We start from the raw sequence: 20,375 nt of genomic DNA on the forward strand, positions 1-20,375 counted from the left end.
GCTATGAAAATTACATTAACCTTCAACCTTTTAAATAAGTGCGTTGAAAAGCGTTTAATAATTTGCACGTTTTAATGATCCGTTTCTGGAATCTAGTGTACAGAATGAGTCTGTAATTAAAATAATTGTCGAATAATATTCACTATTCGGGTGAGTTGCGCGTTAAGAAAAACAATTTGAATAATAACACGTGTGCACATAAAACTATACGCTTCGCGGGTTCTCATTGATCTTCAGTCGATTTAAATTCGATGGACAGTGTTGCCATTCGTTTTCTTTTGAATCATCATTATTATTTTGAGACCGTTCATGAACTACGTAGACGAAAATTTGATACTTTTATTCCCCTGTCCCCCTCGTAGACTTTCAAAGATATTTAATCCATTGACTAAATTCAGATAGTGGCACCATTATTATTCTGCGGAAATTCAAAACCGTGCAAACTTTTTAACAAGAACATTTCTGTTTCTTGAATTATTATTTTTTGAAATCTTTATAACATTTTTATTCTTGGTATATATGTTTGGGAGACAGTTAGTAAGTGAAAGGGATAGCAGATAGAGTGCAATTCGTATTTCTATAGAACAATTAATTGAGCAAGACTCACTTCAGTTTAGTCTGCGCCCAAGTTAATATAGCTCGGAGATGCTGAAGTATTTTTTTTATGAGGACGTACCTCGGCCTGATTGCCTTTTCATGTCACGTGCAGATGTTGGTGCTTGTGAATTTATTTTTCACAAAAAAGTGTATGTTTTCTCAAAACGAAAGAATAATGATTTCAATGCTAAAATAGGGTTTTATTCATTCAAGCGAAAACTTTGTGAATTCAGATACAAGCTGGAGCAAAAGATAAAAATAAACAGAATAATCAAATGTAAATTTATTCTGAAATCATGCAGGTCATGGTAATGATATCGCATTTGCAGTTTGATGTTCGGAAGTTTTATAAATGAAACCAAGTGATGGCATTTACACTAGTGAAATAAAGTAGAAACAATCAGCGAAGACGGTTTCAGAGGATTTATGCGATTGCCGTCTATGAAATCTTTAGTGGCTTGTCGGATTGATCAGCAGCATTTTTAATGGTTACTGAGGATACTGTCAATTATTATCTATTTTGACTGAAATAAACTTCCAATCAGGGCCGGTGAAACATGTTAAACCCAGGTGAGTAATTTTTCATACTGCGGAGAACGACCCACTATTTTGAAGTATTTCTCTATTCTGATGGAAATGATATTTATCTCTATATTAACATTTGGTGGATATTTATTCAAAGTGGGCCAAAATAAAATCAATCCTAAAGTGGGCCAAAATACATTTGTTACCCTATTTAAAAGAAACGGCTCAATATTCAGCAGGGCAAAATAGTTTCGTTTGAAACAAACAACAGTAAATTTCGTCGCGAAAGTGTTATTGAATGAAATATATTTGCAATATTTGAACAATGTTGCACACGACGTTGGTAAGAGAAAATTATTTTGTCGTAAATACAACTTACTTTACTATGGGGCGCCTTTTCAAAATGTACCCTCTGGGAGTGTGATAAGTTTTTGATCGTGAATATCTCTTGTTGTATCTAACGAATCAACATAATTTTTGCTACATGCCATCGGAAATATGATCACAATTTTATGATAAAATTTTCAGTTGTGTGACATAATCTCAAATAATACAAAACTAAACTTTTCTGAAATGTTTGGTATGAACGAGTATCAAAGAGGATAATTCATAAGGCGCGTTTGCCTTTCTCGTATTTTGAAAGCTCATAGCTCAGTGATCTGTGAAAGGATTTATATAATCTAACTACCAATAGAATCGAATTTTTTCAACTTCAACAGTAATGAAGTATTTCAAAAGTACACTATTGAAAAACCAGTCTCATTTGGCCCATGTCAACACCAGCCAATTAGAACGCGTTCTGAGGAAGAGAACAAAATATCTGCTGCTGTACAACAAATCGTTCGAGAAAAATGTTCCGAACAGTGCTTAATATCGTTGTGAGTTCCACAATTTTATCCTTCTGAAAGGCAGGAATGAATCCCGTACAGCATCCTGTTAGTTTCTTTCAATGAAATGCGAATCCGAAAGGAAATAATCGACATTAAAATTCTATATGCTACTATTTTTATAGCCGTTAGGACCGCTCATCAGTGAAAAAGCTGCAAACGAAATCACGCAGAAAGAAACCTCTTAACAAAAATTGGATCAGTTTGGATTCTATCGCCACTGCGAGCAGATGTATTGTGTGTCGTTTGCAAAGCTAGTTCTGCTTCCGACAAGAGCGTTTACGTCACAGCTGCTAGTCGTTTGCATTGGTGAAAAAAACAACGAAAAGAAGACAACTGTGGGAAGCATCACACAAAATCAGCCGTTCTATAACGGCTCTAAAAGTTTTCTAAAGAACTATTAGGATTTCTTCTTCGCAAATCGAAGGTAAATATCCTCAGTTCAGTGCAAATCTAGAACAGTATGAAAAGATTTGTGCACTTTTCGCTGTGTGAAATTCACAGTAATCGAGATCAAGTGAAGCCTTCTTTGTTTTTGCGAAAAAAGTGAAAAATGGTAATGCTTGCATAATTCATACAATTGATCAACTAGTTGATAAGTGTTAAGGAACATGTCAGTTGTTTTCGTATTCACGACATCCAGTTATGTCTCTGACATTACTCACCCGCCTTTTAATTACTCTATACGGAGGTTTTGAACATAAAATTCATCAAGAGTTAAAATGTTCCGACAGCTTCTATTCGACTGAATTTTTCTTAATTGTTTAACTTTCTGGCAACTTGAGTAGCGTTTTGCCTCACGAAAATCACGACTATTTCTGACAATTTTGTAACATTATATTGGCATCACTGGCTTTCCATGTTGATTGTAAATTTGATTCCGTTTGCGGAAGATGTTTGCTGGTATTTCTTCTTCCCAACCCGCAAAGCGTCTGTTTCTGACTGAGTTATTACGAATATAATTTATTCTCCATTTGCGTTCAATTCTGGGTCGTGAATGCAGACGAATGTTGATATGCGACAGTGCGCTCAAAAATCGCACCCAAGAGCGCTAATAAAAATGGCGCGGGGTGCGGAGTGCGCGTGTTTGTCATGAATAGGGCTCGGCACGGTTGTATTCTCGTATGGTTGAACTTGGTCTGTATAACTCGATAGCTACTTCCCACGCGCAGCACGACAACCTTGTCCACGGTCAGTGCCAAAACTTGCCGCTTGCCGACTAGATTAACTCTACTGATGGTAACATTGTTCTTGTTCAGATCATTGTATCTTTTGGTAATCAGCTTCCCTGTTGCAGTTATAATTGACAATTTTAATTGATAAAAACATTCTTCCTGTGACTGGCAAAAGTAAGCGCTTTATCCCTCCTTGATACTTCTAGTCAGTGACTTTTATGATATTGCGTTACTTGAGAATTAGTCTCGTTAAATATCAGAATATCTGTCACTCTGATGTCGTGATGCTGCGAAAAAGGGCACATGATTCGTTATTCTTTGATCTTTGATTGCTATTCTCCTTGAGGTCAAAAACATGTCAATTAATGTATTATAACATTCGTTAGAGTAAGCGTTCCGAACAGCTTAACAAGTAAAGGGTGATTTTTTAAGAGCTTGAGAACTTTTTTAAACAATAAAACGCATAAAATTTGCAAAATCTCATCGGTTCTTTATTTTAAACGTTAGATTGGTACATGACATTTACTTTTTGAAGATAATTTCATTTAAATGTTGACCGCGGCTGCGTCTTAGGTGGTCCATTCGGAAAATCCGCTTTTTTATCGACAAATTTTGTTCAGCGATGAGGCTCATTTCTGGTTGAATGGCTACGTAAATAAGCAAAATTGCCGCATTTGGAGTGAAGAGCAACCAGAAGCCGTTCAAGAACTGCCCATGCATCCCGAAAAATGCACTGTTTGGTGTGGTTTGTACGCTGGTGGAATCATTGGACCGTATTTTTTCAAAGATGCTGTTGGACGCAACGTTACAGTGAATGGCGATCGCTATCGTTCGATGCTAACAAACTTTTTGTTGCCAAAAATGGAAGAACTGAACTTGGTTGACATGTGGTTTCAACAAGATGGCGCTACATGCCACACAGCTCGCGATTCTATGGCCATTTTGAGGGAAAACTTCGGAGAACAATTCATCTCAAGAAATGGACCGGTAAGTTGGCCACCAAGATCATGCGATTTGACGCCTTTAGACTATTTTTTGTGGGGCTACGTCAAGTCTAAAGTCTACAGAAATAAGCCAGTAACTATTCCAGCTTTGGAAGACAACATTTCCGAAGAAATTCGGGCTATTCCGGCCGAAATGCTCGAAAAAGTTGCCCAAAATTGGACTTTCCGAATGGACCACCAAAGACGCAGCCGCGGTCAACATTTAAATGAAATTATCTTCAAAAAGTAAATGTCATGTACCAATCTAACGTTTAAAATAAAGAACCGATGAGATTTTGCAAATTTTATGCGTTTTATTGTTTAAAAAAGTTCTCAAGCTCTTAAAAAATCACCCTTTATTAAGGTTGAGTTTTCATATAAACGAAGTTATAAAACGCACCGCTGAGCTTAAGACCGATATTGGTATACAATGGCACCTTTTAAATGCACTCTATAATTACGAACGCAATACCGAGGTAAATTGATTCAGCTCAATGTTACTAATTGTTTCCCATCGTAGGATTAGCGTGATCAGTATTTATTTTATCATGGTTCTGAAATCGAAAGATCAGTTCATATGAACAAAAAAAAACTCTAGCATGAGCTGGCAGAGATCTCAAGTTCACCAAGAGCTCTCCAACTACCATCAGCATCACAAATTTGTTTGCATTGTTTTTCATGTACATTCATTCATGCATTCATTTAATTATTATTTGACTAACATTCTAGTTGCTAATGGTTGTTAAATTGTTTCGTATTTCATTTATACATCAACACTGGTGAATTGTGTATGGGAAGTTATTACAGTATTTAATAGCTTTTCTCTAGCGGATGCAAAAAATTAACGGAATCTGTTAGCACTTTACAGCCTATCCCACTGTTTCAGCGCACAATCAAACTATTATTGAAACGATTAAGCGTCTTTGGGAATTCCGTAACTAACACTCGTGTAGCAACCAATCCTGTGTCAGTGATATCTAAGCAATTAACATCAGAGAGGTCAACCGACCAGATGTCATTTGCTTCAATCCTACCATTACTAATACCATTTAACTGTTGTCACATGTTGATGTGAATAACGGAAGATATTGTAAGTCTCCACAAACTATTTGAATTGTGAATAAAGTTTGATTTGTCAAGTGTTGGCAAACCAAACATTTCCATTTCTACTATGGGCCCAAGATGCATTCTAATGTCGTTTTCGCTTGAGAACACTGAAACTGACCCAGGGTAGTTTCATCAAACAAACACTTTTCACGAAACTGTGTTGTTTTCGCTCTTAGCAACGGCGGTTTGAGCAAACCTGATATAACAACCAGGTTCGAAACTGACTCGATTTTCAGTTCAACAACGTTAAAACTAGGTTCGAAACTAGCTTCAAACAAACGGTTTGACAGCAGTTAGGGTGGAAACTGGGTTAGGTTTGGTATCAAGCGAAAACGACATAACTATCTTGTGTTCGTTTGGAAGCTTCGATTCTCTAGATTGAAGCCTACACACTTGAAACCTAGTTCGGTATAGCAAATCGTCGAATACTTAGATTCGTTATACAATTTCACATCCAATTTAAATCTTAATAATTTAATTTTAACTGATATTCCAATAAATATTTATTAAAAATATTACTTAGTAATTTAAATTAGTCAGGCTCGTAAGATTTAGTCAGTGGAAGAAGATTCGTCAACACTACCGAGAAACGAATGAGTCGAATGATTTCTCTTATAATCGAAGTGCGCAGAGCCCACCAAATTATTATTTGGTAAGACTATATTTAAACTCTTATAATGTATTTATTTCGAAACTGCATTACTGATATGCGAATTAAGCCAAGGATTGTGGAATAGCGTTATCAGCTTGATTTCGATGCTTAACCTCTTCTGGGTCTGATGATTTTGAGAAGATGAAAATGTGGTCTTTCGCTTTCCCTGATTAATGCATTTATGAAGGCATGCAGAAATTGTTTACAAGCTTACATTTATCTTCCTTCAAAACGCTAGTTGCCCTGAAAACTTCTATAATGGATTGGATCTAATAGGCAATAACTAATTTAATCCTGGTTGAGTGTTTGAATAGAATGCTTTAGTAAGGTTTTGTTTGAAAAATATGTTTTTTTCATTCTATCTATAACAATATTAAATAACTTAAAACAATATTTTTTCACTGTTGTATTATTATGGAATTTATTTTATTATTGCTGATTGCATTGCAAGGATAAATTGCTACGAGAATTATTTAAATTGGTTTATTAGCTTAATAGTTCCTATACTAGCGTTGTTTATGTCATTTTAAGTTATAGAAAACCTTATAATACCAAAAACATGATGGAGTCGAAACGATGTAACTCCGACAATCTATTCCACGAAAGTGTAGAGACATAATTTTTTATAGTTATAGCGTTTCTGTCATAAACGACAGGAGAGAAGTGTTAATAAAATAAATCCTCACATATGATTTCTGCCCCTTGTGATCGCTACCAGCCCACAGCACCGTTCGGCTGGAAGTAGGGGTGGGAAAACACGCTTATTTACATTTATTCCGGCTTGTTTATGCTGCCGATCTGCTTGAGATCAACTCAGTCTCGGAAGTATTGGCACTGCAAGAAGACGTAGTTTTTGGAAGCGCGCGCGTGCAAACATTTGCGTTGGTCTGTTTCGTTTGTTGTGTGACGATCGATACAGGTTAGTCCTGATCACGATTTCTGATTGGTGAGTGCTGTGCGGACACGCGATGTGATAAAACGCGGTTCTTGATAGACCAGATATGAAGTCGTGTATCGCTGATAGGAATGTATGCGGTTTAATGTGTTTATATCCAGTGATAGTGATAGTGGTTTTCGAAGCGCGTATCGCTGGTCGATTGTTACGACCGACCAGTTCTACCGGCCGCCCGGTGAAATCATCCATAATTGTATTCGTCCGACTGGCTAATTAACTCGAAGGAGCTGAATACTTCGTGTGTGAATCTAGACTTGGAAATCTGCAGCTTGAATCGTAGCGCAGTGCTAGCATTGACCAAAAATACAAAGCAAGGAAATGATTTTCTGCTCCGAAATGATGTGAAACGAACCTATGGACAGGGGTTAATTTTGCGCTCGAATTCAACGACTTGCACCGATCTTTGAATGATTTATAGCATTTGTCCCGGCCGAAAGTATAACAGATTTTAAGTGGCGTAGCGAAATTAAGTGTAGATTCTTGCTTCAGAATTAAATTCATTAATTATGTTGGAGGTTAATTCGAGTTATCCGCGTACTCAACGATTCCACTGGGCTGATGCTATTTTTCATTTTCGGGGGAGAGTGTTTTTGAGAGCTATATGGAAGATGAAACATCATCTGAAAAAATTTAATCCGTTTTGAAGACGGCAGTAATTGAAGTGTTGTGTGTTTGAAGCATTTTATTTAATTTATGAACCGAGAAAAGAAGCTAATGTTTTTATCATCGAAGAATAAATGTTGTATTCGAACGATCGTGCTTGAGAAACCACTTGAGGGATGGTTTTTGTAAAAAGTTCATTAGCTATGCTAGTCTCTTTCATAAATAGATTAGATTCAAGAAATTTTGTTTAGATGTTTGAATATAAGTCAGACTAAATTTTACAAGTGTTTCCAGCCGAAAGAGGTATACGGGTCTCTTTGAATTTGAGCTTTCCACAAATATGCCAACTGCAAAGCGTTAAATTATGAAACGCGTACGATCTCTCATTTATCCTTACTTGTGTCGATCTGTTTTTCTGATATGGACTAGGCAATACTTAAAATAGATGTAAACTATTAAACCTTTTAAAAAAGAATTAATTATGAATATTGTATTCTTCATAAGTTATCAGTGACATTGCGTAAACCGGTAGACCGCTACGGATTACTCTTACTCGAAAATATGGATCCCCATTTATAAAACTGTGATATCAAAAATTCTTACAGGTACACCCGTGTACCGGCAACAAACAACTGGAAGGTGTTTTAGCTTTTTCTAGGGATGGGTGCCATCCGCTCTTAGTAGCGCGAGAAAATTTCAAAGGCTAATATCTCGCTTTCTCTTAAATTAATTATCGCATTTGTTGTGTATCCATGGATTGCTTTTGCAAGTCGTTTTTCTATGTAAAACACCTCAATATTTGAGGGTAGTTCGTCTATATGAGATTTTGTTGCGATATTTCGAATTTATACGTATAGTGAAAATTTTGCAATTTAAATGGTAGTCTAAAGGGACATGCAAAAAATGGCAAATCAAAATCTACCGGGATTAGAGGGGGTAATTTAATTGGCAATCAATTTCTCCGGATCGGAAAAGTTATGGTTTCGAGTTACATCTCGAAGCAAATTTTAATTTCCACTATTCGTTTCGTTAGTCTTCTTCAATTTTTTTCCCGTTGTGTTCTGATAAAAATGTTGAATTCAAAGGTGGTTTTTCAACTTAATAGAATATATTATTCTTCTTCAATTTATTTTTGAGTTCCTTCATACACAGAACCGAAAAAATCGTATGATTGAATGCTCTGAAAGGAAAACATAAAAAGTAGTGTCTCAATTATTCAATAGAGAATGTAGAAGTGCGTTCTGTCATAAATTTTACAACTATCTAATCAAACTGAATTCTGGTGTAAAGCAAAAACAATATTGCGAAATCTAGAAAAGTTTTTATTTAATACTAGCTGACCCGTCGAACTTCGTCTCGTCAGAAGAATTGTCAAAAGACTAAGTGGTCAACGTTTCTTTCCATTATTTTTCTGATTACTTAACCTACAATCAACGGAATTCGAAACACACTCGCTTTAGCTCCAAAAGTAGTAACATCACCAAAGATTAATGTGAAAATATGAAATACTTCTGTTGGGCGAAAATTGAACAAACGCACAGGTTTCTATTCTGAACAGTCCGTTTTATGAAATTACTCATACGTGAATGTTCACCCGACAGAACAAACTTTGAAGCAGTTTCTTATACACAAAAAAAAATTCAATTTTTGTGTTCGGTAATAATTTTTGCGGCAACGATCTGTAAAATATTATTTTTACTGAATGATACGTAAAATTTATCCAACTCCTATGTAAAAGTTACGGTTATTTATTATTTACTGACACGGTCTGTGAACTCTGGAATGTCATTTCTCTTGACGAACTCAGTGAAAGTTCTACCAATATTCGGAAAATTATTAAAAAAATAATGAAGAATTTCAGTAACCATCACTATACATTCATAAAAAAATACAGATCTGTCTAAATGGCAAATCAAAATCTACCGGGATTAGAGGGGGTAATTTAATTGGCAATCAATTTCTCCGGATCGGAAAAGTTATGGTTTCGAGTTACATCTCGAAGCAAATTTTAATTTCCACTATTCGTTTCGTTAGTCTTCTTCAATTTTTTTCCCGTTGTGTTCTGATAAAAATGTTGAATTCAAAGGTGGTTTTTCAACTTAATAGAATATATTATTCTTCTTCAATTTATTTTTGAGTTCCTTCATACACAGAACCGAAAAAATCGTATGATTGAATGCTCTGAAAGGAAAACATAAAAAGTAGTGTCTCAATTTATTCAATAGAGAATGTAGAAGTGCGTTCTGTCATAAATTTTACAACTATCTAATCAAACTGAATTCTGGTGTAAAGCAAAAACAATATTGCGAAATCTAGAAAAGTTTTTATTTAATACTAGCTGACCCGTCGAACTTCGTCTCGTCAGAAGAATTGTCAAAAGACTAAGTGGTCAACGTTTCTTTCCATTATTTTTCTGATTACTTAACCTACAATCAACGGAATTCGAAACACACTCGCTTTAGCTCCAAAAGTAGTAACATCACCAAAGATTAATGTGAAAATATGAAATATTTCTGTTGGGCGAAAATTGAACAAACGCACAGGTTTCTATTCTGAACAGTCCGTTTTATGAAATTACTCATACGTGAATGTTCACCCGACAGAACAAACTTTGAAGCAGTTTCTTATACACAAAAAAAAATTCAATTTTTGTGTTCGGTAATAATTTTTGCGGCAACGATCTGTAAAATATTATTTTTACTGAATGATACGTAAAATTTATCCAACTCCTATGTAAAAGTTACGGTTATTTATTATTTACTGACACGGTCTGTGAACTCTGGAATGTCATTTCTCTTGACGAACTCAGTGAAAGTTCTACCAATATTCGGAAAATTATTAAAAAAATAATGAAGAATTTCAGTAACCATCACTATACATTCATAAAAAAATACAGATCTGTCTAATAACATCATTTTCGGACGTAAAAATGTGAAAATTTCTAGATTTATAGAGATAAAATAGTGATGCGAATTGATTGCTTGCGAAAAATAGATAATACTGATTCCTAACTGTAATTTTTCATTTAGTGGATAAATTCAAAAAGCCTTTTACAACTTTTTATTCCAGAACTCTAAAATTATGAAGGGTGATCCCATATTCCACTGAATTGCATCCGAAAGATATCTGATCATTTAATTTGAATAAATTATTTCTGGAGAGCAAATGTATTCTTCACGGAATATGCAACATGAAATAAGACTCAATTCATTATGGTAATCATCTTGAAGATTGATATCTAATAACCACTTACTGTGTGCGCTTAGTCTAATCTAAATCATAAGAAAGAAAAATGCAAGGAAAATTTCTTAGATTGACCTTAGTGCTTCTACAACACAATCTTTTCATTGATTCATTAAAAAAATTTCTGATTTGTTAATCTTGCCCCCGCAATGACCAATACTATTCATCTGACTCCATTGAACACAATTCATCAACTGGTAAATGATAGCAAAACTTCTTTTCCTGCCTACAACGGTTTTCTAGAACAGTCATTGAATCATTTATGTCGTTTTCGCTTGATGCATAACCTAACCCAGTTTCCACTGCGAAATGAACACAGTTTCGTAAAAAATGTTTGTTTGAAGAAACTACCTTGGGTCAGTTTCAGTTTTTTCAAGCGAAAACTACATTAGTAAGCAATAATTTTGATACCCATTTAAGCACGTGGTTCGAAATGACGAATCACATCCATCAAGTATGTATCTTATGTGCGCGCCATAAGATTCTTTCAACGATCTAGTATTCCTTTCTTCGACGGCCAAACACTTATGCAACTCGTCATGCCTCAAACACCTATCGATGATATATATATATATATATATATATATATATATATATATATATATATATATATATATATATATATATATATATATATATATATATATATATATATATATATATATATATATATATATATATATATATATATATATATATATATATATATATATATATATATATATATATATATATATATATATATATATATATATATATATATATATATATATATATATATATATATATATATATATATATATATATATATATATATATATATATATATATATATAGATATATAGAGAGATTTTCCAATATAGTAATATATTTAGTTATTTCATAAATTACGCTTTTATGATTTGTGGAAACTATAAATTTCATTATTTTTTGCTGTGTAAACATGCCGTATTTTTGATCTGATGATAGCATATTCATACAAAAAAATGGTAATATTGAATTGGGAGAACCGCCATCCGTCTAAGGCGACAGTATCGATGCAGAGAAGATAGGAATAGTAGTATTACTCACACGACAATCAGCCGATAGAAATCACATTGCAAACATTTCATTAAGGTATCTTATCATCAATATGTTTATTTTAATGCAATAGACAACTAAATCAAATGTATATTAAACCTTTTATTTAACTAAAAATTTATCACGCTACAATATGACACTTTATGTATGCATTGAGAATTTCCACAGCTCACTTCAACTGATAACTGTGTTATTTAGGATGAAACTTTCAAAATTTACTGTCAGTATTATAACTTTGCTATATGACCACATTTATTCTTCCTTCATTAGGAACCACATAATGCAGACAATTTATGCTAAACACTGCTAAGTCCAATTTACCAAGGATAATTATGCGAGAAGAATCTGCTCACGGCCATAGTAGCAAATGAATCACAGTGGTTCAAGAGATGACCAAGCTGGTAGTCGTTGTCTTTAGTGAATGGAATACTGCTCGCCGGTGGTCGATTCAAGAGGCAGTAAACATTACTATAACACCACCAACGTTACCAGCCGGTTTGACCTTTGATTGTATTGCACACAATGGTCAGCATGTAACACTGCTAAAACCATAAGCAAGATGCTCGAAATATAGGGAATTTTACCTCACTAGAAATATCGGATAGATTATTGTTGTGAATGCTATAACGTGAATTGTATGGTGAACTGGACAGTATCCTGTTTATTGAGAAAATCGCTGTATATATTTAACTTTGTTGAATGTCTATATCTTCGAAGCCGATGTAGTGAATTAGGATAGTGATCGCTGTGTGGACCAGAATGAAATTGCAAATAATAACAATATAACTAAATAGGCCTAATATTCAATCTCAACTCACGGAGATCACGACAGGCAATGCTATGAATTGTGCAACCGATATTAGAATTAAGCTTTGAGTTGACAAAAGTAGTTTTCATTTAATTTTGCAAACATCTTCAGGCACATGAAGTCATTTCGCAAAAGCGACAGAACAAACAATGTTTCTCATATCTGAAGCGAAAGCCTTTGTAGTGTGCTATGTTGGAGTGGAACTGGTTTTTCAAAGTGATGAAATGGAATGGGGTTCGTACATTTTGGGTATTTTTTTTAATGGATTTCAAACATATTTGAAAATATGGGATCAAGTATGCCCGAATGGCCTACAATCGATTATTTTATTACGAATTCAACTAATACTGTTTCATGGATAGTCATAAGTAGATCCTATCTTGAATCACAGAATGAGTAATAGTGCACATTCAATCAAAAAAATGACACTTGAGTCTAGCTGTACCATTTATAACAACTGTAAATGACTCGTCAATGTAATTCAAGGTTCATAATCATTCAAAGATATATGAAGTCTTTAAAAAGACAGATGCAATTAGATTCAGTTCGTCAAGATCAGAAAATATTTGTGCATTTCAAACATTCAAGTAACAAGAATATCGCTTGGATCCAACTTTTGGTTTTCGCTGCTTTAGAGCATAAATCAAGTGAATCTAAATTCCCTACTGTACGGAGGTACTGTCAGCGCTTCTTGTGAGAAACGGATCTATTTTTGCCTCTATAATATAGAAAGGCTATGCAATCACTGTGAAAACAGACTGTTGAACGGAAGACCGGAGGGCCAAGTGTCATATACCTCTCGACTCAGTTCGTCGAGACACAAAACATATGTGTGTATGTGTGTGTGTAAATGTATGTGTGTAAGTGATAAATAATGTCATTCAATTTTCTCAGAGATGGCTGAACCGATTTTTACAAACTAGCGGTCCCATACAAAGTCCCTGAATTTCATTTCGATCCGACTTCCGGTTCCGGAATTGCAGGGTGATATGCACCAAAAATGTGAAAATAATGCCACACACTTTTCTCTGAGATGGCTGAATTTATTTTCCCAAACTTAGACTCAAACGAAAGATCTTAAGATACCATAAAAATATCTAAGTTTTCGTCCTGGTTCGAAGGTAGGGTGCTTAGTGAAAAAATATCGGTTTCGAGAATATTTTATCAAAAATATTTTTTTCATATGTTACCAATTCTTTAAATTGGCTAGTAAGTTTCTCCTCTTTTGCAAATCATAGTCATAGAGAATCATAAAAAAAATGTTGTTGGTCACGTAAGTCTATGGTTGAATAAACCGATTGTCACTAAGCCGATAGTAAGTTTTTGGATCCAGAAGTACCGACAAAAGTAATCAAATGTGATAAAATGGAGCTCAGTTGACTTTCTCACATATGACTGAAAATATTTTCACTAACTTAAATTGAAATGTAGTATATCAATGTAGTAAATGCAACAGAAATCTTCGAAAATCTTTTCTAAACTTTTTAGTATTTTTATGAAGTTTTGCTGTAATGTACAGGCGAAAATGGATCGTATGAGAAAGGCATCATTACACCATTAGGTGGATAAAACAGGTTTTTCTCCAATAGCTACTGTGGTTGTGTGAAATGTGTAATCAACTTTATTTTTATATGTTGTTTATTGCAATATGAAATAAACTTAAAACACCATTTGCATAAAGGCCATTTGGCACACGGTCAATGACCTTTTCATATATAACCAAATATATTTGAAAAGGTCAAACATTGGTGAATGCAAATCTTGACGATTTTAGAGAGATGGCGAGATTTTCACAGATATTTTCTTAGGTACAAATGAAAGGTTAGTCTCAAGCCTGAAATTAAAGACTGTCACAGAAAGTATGGACGCACTATGATTTCGCAGTAAATAATTTACAAGTGTTAGATATTAAAATTTTATTCGATATACTGATAATATTAGACTACAACAACAGAATATTAACGTTCCTCATTAAATTCCGTACAGACTTCTTGGCGACAAGTTCTGACACTTTTTTCCAATCTTTTTCGAGCTGTCGAATGGTTTCGGCTGCCGAGACATGTTTCCTAAGATGTGCCTTCGTTAATACCCAAATTTCCTCAATTGGTCGAAGTTGTGGGCAATTTGGTGAATTCATGTCTTTTGGGACGAAAGTGACATTTTTAGTAGTATATCGTTCTACCGTTGATTTCGAGTAGTGGTAAGAAGCAAGATCTGGCCAAAAGACAACAGGATCATTGTGGCTTCGAATCATGGGTAGAAGTCGTTTTTGTAAACATTCCTTGATGTATATTTCGCTGTTCATTGAAGCGGTGGTGATGAAGGATTTCGAAATCTACCGCAGCTACAAATTGCTTGCCAGACCATAGCTTTCTTACCAATTTTTTCGACTTCAATCGATGTCTCGGACTGGTTTAACCCCTGCCCTTCTCGCACCGTATAATATTGTGGTACCGGCAAGCATTTGTAATCGAGTTTCACGTAGGTTTCGTCCATGATTATGCAGTTAAAATTTCCAACAAGAATCGTATTGTACAGCTTTCGAACCCTCGGCCTTATCGATGCTTCTTGTTTCGGACAAGGTTTTGGTTGTTTCTGTTTCTTATCGGTTCGAAGATTCAAACGTTCTTTAGAACGAAGATTATTTGACTTCGAAAAGCCCACTTTTTTGGCCACATCCCGAACTGAAACCTTTTCTTTTGCTCGAACGGCTTCAGTATACGTTTATCCAACTGAGGGTTAGCAGGACCTTTTTTTCGACCCGTTTTCGGTTTATCCTCAAAGGTGTTATCCTCACCGAACATCCTGATTGCATTTCGCACGGCTTTTTCACTTACTCCTTCCATTTTTGCTATCTTTCTCAATGACTGTCCGCGTTATGTGCACCATTTGTAAACAATTTGTCGACGTTGTTCTGCTGAAAGTCCACGCATTTCGAAACAAACTAATGAAAACGAATAAACAACTGCACAAGTGGTTAGAGTTGAGTATAAACAACAGGACGCAACCATAAAAATTGACAGATTCTGAACCACTGCGAAATGGCAGCGGTTTTTGGTTGCGTCCATACTTTCTAAGACAGTCTTTATATGTTTGTCCGATGTTCGGTTCTGGAGTTACTACACATTCAATGTTATCTAAAGATGCGGACAACCAGCTTATTCCTGTTTCACTTCTACCATTTCGACATTTGGACAAAAATAGAAAATGAAATAATGCTATAAAATATAAAATAGAATACATAAATACTGTGTGTAACACATGGATCAATAAGTCCCGAGACTAACAATGGAAACAACATTTTTTTTGCAATTTTTTTTTATTCATCATAATCACCTTTTAGGGTGATACAATGGTTCCAACGTTTTTCCAATTTTTCAATACCATGTTTATAAAAAAAATTATCTTTCGCTTCAAAATAAGCTTCAGTTTCAGCGATCACCTCCTCATTTGAGCCAAATCTTTTTCCCTGGAGCATTTTTTTAAGATCAGCAAAGATCCAGTAGTCACTGGGGGCTAAATCTGGCGAGTATGGGGGGTGGGGAAGCAGATCAAAGCCCAATTCGTTCAATTTCGCCATTGTTTTCATCGACTTGTGGTAGGCTGTTTTTGTTCCATCGAAAGCAATCGCGGTACCCACTTGGAAAAAACCTTTTTCATGCTCAATTTTTCATGAAGGATAGTAAATACACTTCCATATGATATCTGTGTCATCTCAGCAATCTCACGGAGCTTCACTTTACGATCTTTCATTATAATTTTTGTCACTTCACTCACATTTTCCGGTGTAACGGCTTCCACAGGTCTACCGGAGCGTTCCGCGTCATTTGTGTCGGTACGATCACGTTTAAACTCGGCGAACCACCGACAAATCTTTGCTTTTGACGGACTTAGACGGACTTTAGAATCGGACTTTACTCCAACCTCGATAACTCAGCTGTTTCTGGTCGGATCGACTTAAAATTTTGACCCGTTTCAAGCAAAGGTTAGTACTCTAGAAAGACGTGGTTACTGGTTTACTACGAGCGCCATCTCTGCTTTAGTCTCGGGACTTACTGATCCATGTGTTACAAAGTATTCGAAGAAACGTGTCAAATGTTTTACGGGCAGGTTCACTATACCGATATATCAGTTTGAATAAACTCTTTGAACACTATCAAAAAACTAATAAATTCTGAAAGATGTTAAGTGTCCATTTTTATGTAATGTAACTAAGTCACTCTTCTTTACTAGACTAGTTTTAAATTAAATTGGGTTTGAAATACAAAACTTTGTAAACTGAAATTCGAAAGCAAAGCTTTGGTATTACATTCCTTTTTTGGACTTCGCAACCGACTCAACCCACTGACACTAAGAATCCTTCCAGGTCTGAACTCTAACATACGACAACTGGCTGAATGTTAGAGCCGCTGAAATTCAACATTGTCAATAAAACTTACCCCGCATATCACTATCAACATATCGTATCTAAATTATTTCTCATTTTGATACTTGTTAGAAAATTTTGATATTTTAACTACTAACGAGACCAGACTTATATCAGCACTTACTACGAAAACATCTTTTTGTTACATTTCTAAGCTTAGGCATACATTATTTTAAATTTTTTTGAAAAACTTTTTTTTAGATAATTTTAACAAAAATATTCGGTTTCATAAATATAAAAATCTCAAAGTCAAAGTAAAATCATTTAAAATTTTTTTTTCGAGATAGGGGCTGTCCATAAAGGACGTCACGCTTTTTTTTGGCAATTTTTGACTCCCACCCATCCCGTGTTCGATTTCACAACCGTTGTTTCATTCGCAATAAAATGAATACTAGATTAAGTGAAATAAATGTTAGACGAAAGTTTCATGAAAATAATAATTTTGGATCGTAATCACATTGATATTGTTAACTTGACAGCATTCTCTACGCAATGCTTCTTGCCAAATTAGTTTAAAAAAATATTTCGCACCACATAGTGATTAGAGCGACAAAAGACTTTATTTTATTTTCAGCTGGTTGATGCTGATGATGATGTTTAAGATGATGCATGAATTTAATTTATGGAAGTAACAGGAGCACAGCAGCAAAACTTCCTGGGTAGATGTGAATAGTAAACAAAAATCAAAATAATAACAAATTTTACCATCATATCTTGTATTGATGTTCCTGTGCTGTCATAGCAATACTTCATATTTTCTTGATATTTTATCGAAGGAATCTTCTTGATAGATTAGACAATATCTATTTAGCATCAAGAATTGTTATTATATCTTATTTCGTTATTGATGAGGCATACCAATTTCATTAAGTACAATTGATCCAGTGGTTGCTTCTTCAAATGGAATGCAATTGAATAAACTGCATCAGAATCAGATAAGAGAAATTCTTATGATATACTATTCTCAATGCTAGAAAATCAAATTACTGAAAAATTCGTCTTCTATAAATGTTTTGCTTTTGCTTGGTATTACAATTACAGAATTTTATATTTCATTTCTATTTATTCTTTGTTCTTTATTTACAAGAAGAAGCTTTTGCATTAACAAATACACGTTTTCCTATAGAATGTAAACCTTGATTGTGAAGATTTTTTCAGGAAATAGGGCAAAGCAGTAATATAATTTGGTATTTCAAAAATGCGCTCATTGAAAATATTGGACGTCACATTCTAACAACCTCCCCCTTGTTCCTCTCACAAAAGGTCACGTTTTGTGAAACACCCCCCTCCTCCTTGCGGCGTGACGGCTTTTATGGGCAGCCCCATAACACCAGAACACAACAAAAACTTTCAGGCAAATTTTCTAAGTTAAGCGTATTTATGCGAATTTATGAAGTGCTGCGAATTTATGATAGTATTGAAAAACTACTAATAGTCTTAAGCATCGAACAGTTTTATGAATAACTTCTCATTAAAGTTAAATGAACAGGATTTTCCATAATGTCTTGGTCGTGAAGGTAATTCCATTTCGTGGGTAGTGCTGGACTTGACAGGAACACGATGAGTAAGTGTTATTTGCTAAATAAAACCTAAATACACGACGGAGTGCTTACGGAACTGATTGTTCTCTTACGATAAAATAACATAATCAGTTTTTTGCTCATGCCGTTCGCTAACAATAAGCAGTACCTGTGCAATAGTGTTAAAGCACAGGTTTTCAGCTAGTTTGAATGAAAGAAGCATTATTTCTGCTCAAATGATTCAGACACGATTAGTAGCGGCACCTTTGGACGGGATTTGATGATTTTTACTGTCACTGACAAGCCTTGAAATACCTGATGCATGGCATAAAGCTCTACTGGTGTCATGCAATCAGCAGCATGAACAATAGATTGACTTCAGATGATTCACGCTGATTTGTGTTTTTCATTCATTTTGAAGTTCTCTTTTTGTTTTAGTCAAATTAAATAGCCGGGGTGGAATAGCTTCTAACTAAGTTTAAATTTTGGACCGATAATGGGAACCAAAATACAATAGCAGCAGAGATATTCGGTTTTGTTTTGATTCTGATGTTCGTGAGCATATGGTAGTTGGTATCATTGGTGCTTGGGATTTCAATGCGTCCATGCTAGCGCATTTCGTACGCTATACTCGCTAATTATAAACCTGATTTAGAATAAGGATGAGCAGTATCAAAATTCCAAACCTGTTTTCACAGTGTTGTTTTCGAACATGTTGAACTTTAGTTTTCGAAATTCAACTTCTACAGGTGGATTTGAATTTGAATAATGGAAGCAATAAGAACTTTCAAATCCGTCTGAAAGTGAAGGTTTGGTTTCAGGTGATGAACATTGAAAATGGAACGTTCTCAATAATTTATTATCAATGATCGGATTTAGCTGGTAAACTGTGTCTTGGGAATGATCGGTGAAATACGCAATCTAGGTATGATTAATTAGTTGTAGGGCCAATTGTCGAGCACCATTCGACTCAATTCATCAAGTTGTGTCTGTGTGTATGTGTCAAACAAACAATAACTAATATTGTTGTTGAACAGTTATTATACTATTTCTTGATTCTTTTATTGAAAAAAAAAACGAGAAAATATTAGGTATTACGCAATGATAGCTTAGAAATAACAAGTCTATTATGTTCGATATTTACATCTACCCGACCATCTACAATCTACTGGCACTAAAAATCCTTTCTGGTCGGGGTTCGAGCATACGAACACTGACTTATGAGACCAGCTCCCTATGCATTGAACCGCCAACTCAATAAAGTGCGTATTTCTCACTCTCCCTACTTCTGGGATAGGATCTTTTACATCGAATGGTAGTTTAATTGTAGATATCGGGCAAATATCGCGTAATCAGTGTTGGGAAAATCATGATCAGAAAAAGTTCATTTCATTATCACTCGTGAAGAAATCAGTTCATACTATTATCATATTCTCATCAATAAGAAATCCCTACTGAATAAATTCGCAACTGAATCGGAACTAAGAAATAATGACTGCGATATTTTCGATACACATAGGGTGGTCAATACGATCAATAATATTATTTCCACATTCCTAATGATGATTATAGCGACAAAAGTCATTTTTAATTACAGCTTGTTGATTACGCTGCACTATTTAGATTTAACTTATAAAACGCTATTTAGCATGAATTTTATTTATAGAAGTAACAGGAGCGCAGCATTTTGCATGCACAGCAGGCGCAACATTTGAATGGCGCGATTGAACTGGCGTAGCGATAGTCTGCGCTCCTGTTATTTTTGCGTATGATATTAAATGTAACTGCAGATTGCTTATGTATCTAATTCTCGG

At 34.8% G+C, this 20,375-nt stretch overlaps 2 protein-coding genes across 10 annotated transcripts in view; one reads left to right on the plus strand and one right to left on the minus strand.

Moving 5' to 3' along the window:
* The window catches only part of LOC131440512 (uncharacterized), a 134,370-nt gene that overhangs the window by 44,198 nt on the left and 69,797 nt on the right, over positions 1-20,375 (minus strand). The window lies entirely within an intron of this gene.
* Positions 6,600-20,375, plus strand: part of LOC131440510 (uncharacterized) — a 29,757-nt gene continuing 15,981 nt past the window's right edge. For 2 of the 6 annotated variants that reach the window (XM_058611843.1, XM_058611847.1), the window contains exon 1: positions 6,600-6,872. The gene's annotated coding sequence lies outside the window, so the exon portion shown is untranslated. Of the gene's footprint in view, positions 6,955-11,694; positions 11,844-20,375 lie in introns of those variants that run through there. The other 4 variants (XM_058611844.1, XM_058611848.1, XM_058611846.1 and 1 more) reach the window with 4 other exon arrangements.

Source organism: Malaya genurostris, chromosome 1 (assembly GCF_030247185.1).
Source record: "Malaya genurostris strain Urasoe2022 chromosome 1, Malgen_1.1, whole genome shotgun sequence".
Classification (NCBI taxonomy): domain Eukaryota; kingdom Metazoa; phylum Arthropoda; class Insecta; order Diptera; family Culicidae; genus Malaya; species Malaya genurostris.